This window comes from Chrysochloris asiatica, unplaced genomic scaffold (genome assembly GCF_000296735.1).
Source record: "Chrysochloris asiatica unplaced genomic scaffold, ChrAsi1.0 scaffold00010, whole genome shotgun sequence".
In the NCBI taxonomy this organism is placed as follows: Eukaryota; Metazoa; Chordata; class Mammalia; order Afrosoricida; family Chrysochloridae; genus Chrysochloris; species Chrysochloris asiatica.
Window position 1 is genome coordinate 35,816,165 of NW_006408528.1, and position 5,019 is coordinate 35,821,183.

Sequence of the window (5,019 nt, forward strand, 5' to 3'; positions counted from 1 at the left end):
TGAGTTATGGTATTGGAGGAGAATATTAAAAGTACATGGACTGTTAAAAGAACAAATCTGTGTTGGAAGAAGAACAGCTCCCTAGAAACCAGGATGGTGAGACTTTGTCTCTCATACTTCAGATATATTATCAGTGGGGACCATTCCCTGGATAAAGAGGAGGGTCAGTGAGAAAGAGGACTGACACAATGTCAGCAGCAATGAGCTGAAACTTAATAATGAGGATGATATAGACCTGGGCAGTGTTTCGTTCTGTTGTGCATAAAGTCACTATGAAGCAGTGCTTGACAGTGCCTAACAACATATTCAATTACCAAACATTTTTCATGCACCTACTAGTGCAAGACCTTGTGATACACATTAGAAAATTAAACTGTATCAGATATTTATTGCTGCATAACAAACCATTCCAAAACTTGGGTGTTTAAAATAACAAAAGTCATTTATTTAGATCACGAATTGGTATTTTAGGCGAGGCTTGGTGGAGAAGACTCACTTGTGAGCAGCAGGAGGAGGACAGGGAATCTACTTCCAAGATGGTTCACTCTCATGGCTCAGGTGAATTACTTAATGTCTCTTCTAGCTATAGTCTGTAACTCCCACCAACAAACGTTTTTGTCCTGCAGTGTCTGGGTAAGAGAAGGTGGAAGAAGATGTTACTAGGATTTTATCATATGATTCCGTTGTGAGTGGTTAACAGAGTTACCTGTGATTGTACAAACTAGGAACTCTAATGTGTATAAAATGAGCCATCTTAGAAGCAGGACAGGGGAATCTCACTGCCATCAGAGAAGAAGTGAAGCATGTCCTTTGGACACAGAGACCCTCCTCCACCCAAAGGCAGAAAACTGTGACACAAGAGGAATGGCAAAACAACAGAACCAAGAGACCAAGTGCTGGACTTCCCAGCCCACCCAACCAGTACAGCTGAATGACTTTGGGCTGGAAACTTGCTTGTCCAGTGGAGTGCCTCCAGGCACTTAATTGGGGGAGCTAGGTTAGGACCCAGCACATTCAGGATGAGGCTGAGTGATGTGACCAGCAGCTGTCAAAGAACTTTGTAACAGTTTCTGGGCAGAGAGGGGCCTACCTTTGAGCATGTGGCATGAACATTCCTGTTAACTTCTCTAACAAACCCCCTAACTATGAGGATGGTGTCTGAGGTTCTGTGTGGCTATTGCTATGAATTATCAAACCCAGCTGAGCAATGTTGTGGAAGGAATGTTTGGTGATCATTTTTTTTTTGCCACTGACAACTAGTGTCAGCTGGGAGTGGGGTTTGGCGATCTAGGTTTCTCTCCGGGCTGGCTACTTTGGCTTCCTCATAGCATGGTGGCTGGGTTCCCAGAGCTAAGTATCTTAAAAAGCAGAGCACAAAGGATGCCAGTTTCTTAAGATCTAAGCTTGAAAAGTCATTTCCACCACATTCTATTAACCAAGCAGTCACACAATTTGAATTTAAAAAGAGGAGACACAGTTTTAATCTGGTGAATGGAGAAGTACCACAGAATTTGGGGGCCATGCTTTTCAAATCCCTACACTATGTTCTCTAGCCAACACTAGTTATATTTCTTCCACATATAAAACACACTTGCTCCCTCTTTAAGCACCTCAAAAATCTCATCCAGTTGCAGCACCAAGCTTAGGTTTCAGGGCCAAGGTAAATCAAGTCTAAATGTAGATACAGGTCCTTGGGTGTGGTAACTTAGGTACAGCTATTTAAATATGGTTCTTTTCAAACTGAAGACATATTTAACTTGAGAGATAAATGGTCTGTGCCCCCACTCACCATGTACAGAATAAATGCAATGGATATTCCCATTCAAAAGAGGAGGAAACGGAGCCCTCGTCAGCTGCTGGCCCATGGGAATCATGGCGGCCTCTTCATGTGCGCAGGACAAGAAGCAGCGGCTGTTGTCTGTGCTGGAAGATCTGGAGGTCTTGTCCAGGGAACTTAGAGAATTTCAAGAAACTAAAATTTGTAACAGCCTGGAGAGGAAAACGAGATCCCGGAGTTGTTCATTCACAGAGATGGGGAGTTTCAAGAACTAATGAACTGGGCGCTATTCAGGGAAAAATCCACCATGAAATGCAAGTTTTACAAAAAGAAGTAGAGAAGAGAGAGTGTGATATTCAGCAGTGGGAGCAGAACAAATATTCACAACAGCTGTTTGTCAAGGAAAAAAAAAAAAAACTCATAGAAAAAGCAAGAAAAGGTGCTATCTCTTCTGAAGAAATTACTAAGTATGTACATAGGATTCATGCAGCAATGTTTCAAGTGCCCCACTGACCTGGATTCCAGGGGACCCATGGAGACCAACCCAATGGATTTAGAAATGAGAAGATTGTTGGGGTCGATGAATAATAGGTCCATTAATGGTGTGAAATAATGGAGTCCTGGTGTGGCCCCACAGAATAAGCACTTTATCTCAAGGTCGGTTTGAGCCACAAGGTCGGTGGCTCAAACCCATCAGCCGCTCCTCAGAAACCCTATACAGAGTCACTGAAAGTCTGAACTGACCCGACAGCACTTAACAACAACAACAATGATGCGAATGGGCATTGACCAGGGGATGCACTCACAGCAGGCAGGTTGCCAGATGTTCTTGCTCCACAGTACAGGTGGTAGGCAGGCCAATGAAATGGCATTGAACTTGTTACCACCCAATTACAATTACGACTTCCTGTTGGAACCTCCCAGGCATAACAAAGAAAACAATGATGCTGAGGTCCTGTCAACAGACTCCTCAAGCAGTGACTCTGATTAAACATAAAAGGCAAAAAGCACACAGAATTGAAAACGGTTGAACTCTATTCCTTAAACAATAACAGGGCCACATAACCTGCAAACTGGTGAGAGGAGCCAGGTTGACAGCTGTTGACCATTGTTGAATTGTACTATTTATTAAAAATAGTGGGGAACTTTTTTTCTTTTTAATAAAAAAAATCATGGTTTCAATCCTAATCCACTAAGCAAATATTTAGGGAATAATCAACACTTACTAATGGGGGAAAAAAAAGTTTATTTTATTGTTCAGTGCTTTCTTACCCTATTCTATTCCAGTTCTGTTGGACTTGTGCATAGCAGACGTGAAAATAAGATTTGAAGGAAATGATCCATGTACGTATCAATAACAGACCTCCAGGAATTATTCAGAACAGCATAAAAGCAGTGGATCACTGAATAGCATCATATTTAAAAATAACAAAATGCCTCAACCCAAAGTGAAGGCTGTTGGCCTTTGTTTCAGGAACCAGAGAAATTGTCTCAATTATACTGTTTGTAATTAGTGTAATTTTATAAATAAACTCTTGTTATTCTGAGAAAAAGTAACAAAGAGGAGAAAACACAGGGGGAGGATCCAATAGTCACTGGCCCACAATCCAATGCCATCAAGTTGATTCGAAATTCTAAAAAACAGCCAGGCACATGCCACCCATTTCTTGGTGACTATTTCAGTACTGCTCCCTGGAAATCATTTTCTCTTGTTTTGAACTCTTCCTTTTCTACTCAGTCTTCTCAGGCATCCTTCCATTTTTCTTAATGTACTTTGTGCTTGCAGTTGACTGATTCTCTCTATGTGCTTTCTGACCTAGACATTCAGATGGTCAAAAGCCAGTATTCAGTAGTTTGTCTTGATTCTGTCTCTTTCAGATCAAATTGACAATGCTTCCATCAGCACAATTTTCTTAAATAACTGTGGGTTCTTCATGAATTTTATTAAGATTAATTCTTTTAAGAAAGCCACAACTTCAAATCTCTTTAACACCAGATGCCTTCTGCCTTGGAATTCTTTTGAAGCTGCTGTGAGGCTATTGCTTTTCCGATTCTCATAATCTGTATTGTTTACTAGAGATTGTATAAGGCACACTCTTAGGGTCTTTAGAGAAACTCTTGTCTACTTAAGCATTTGTAAGGCATTATTGTCTTCATTACCTTAGTTAACAACAACAATAAAAATATCACAAGTAGGTGGTTTTCAAGAATAAAACTTATTTTCTCACAGTTCAAATTCATTGCATGGCTCTAGTGAGAGGTCTCCCTTTGTCTATTTTAGCTTCTAGTAGCCAGCAATTCTTGGAGTTTCTGGGCTAGTACAAGAGTGTTTCAAAAAGTTCATGGAAAAATGGAATAAAAAGATAATGGAAGTTTTCCAGAAACTGCTTGAAGCCCCCATATAAATGTATCTACAATGTATATCTCTGTGTCTCTTCTGTTCTTTATTCAACTCAAAAGGAAACTGGACAATGGATAAGGAAGACTGGAGAAGAACTGATGCATTTGAATTATGGGTGTTGACAAAGAATATTGAGTACACCATGGAATGCCAGCAGAACTAACTAATCTGTTTTGGAAGCAGACTGCTCCTTGGAGTGATGAGGGTGAGATTTTGTCTCTCATACTTTGCACATGTTGTCAGGAAGGACCAGTCCTTAGAGAAGGACTCCATGCTTGGTAAAGTGGAAGGTCAGTGAAAAAGAGGAAGACCCTCAATGAGATGGATTGAGACCATGGCAGCAGCTATGGGTTCAAGCATAGCAACGCTCCTGAGGATGGTGCAGGGACGGGCAGTGCTATACTCTGTTGTACATAGCGGCAGGCGAGTCTGTTCCAACTCATAGCGACTGTAACAACATAAATAACCAAGTTTAGGATCCTCCCCCGTAGTCTGGTATGCCTTTATTAACATAATGAAATAAAATCCCTATGTCTACACTGGGTCAGATTTACAGGTGGAGTTAGGATTTCAACACATAATTTTAGGAGACACGATTCAATCTATAATAATCATCTTAAAACATTCTAATTCTCTGGGACCATCCTGCATTTGACCTTTGCCTGGAAACCATTTGTTAATTTGATAATAGTCTATCATTTTAAGAGGTTGGGAAAAGACAAATCTTTATTTTTTAATTCATAGTTATATTCTACTTTTTACTTCAAAATTGAACAGTTGAAATATTAATTTTCTATTGCTGTGTAACAAATTATCACAAATTTAGAAGATTAAAACAACA

The 5,019-nt window shown here is 40.2% G+C and overlaps 1 pseudogene; it reads left to right on the forward strand.

The window, feature by feature from the left end:
• Nucleotides 1-1,872: 1,872 nt before the first annotated feature.
• LOC102826056 lies at nucleotides 1,873-2,768 on the forward strand (annotated as a pseudogene).
• The last annotated feature ends 2,251 nt before the right edge of the window (nucleotides 2,769-5,019 follow it).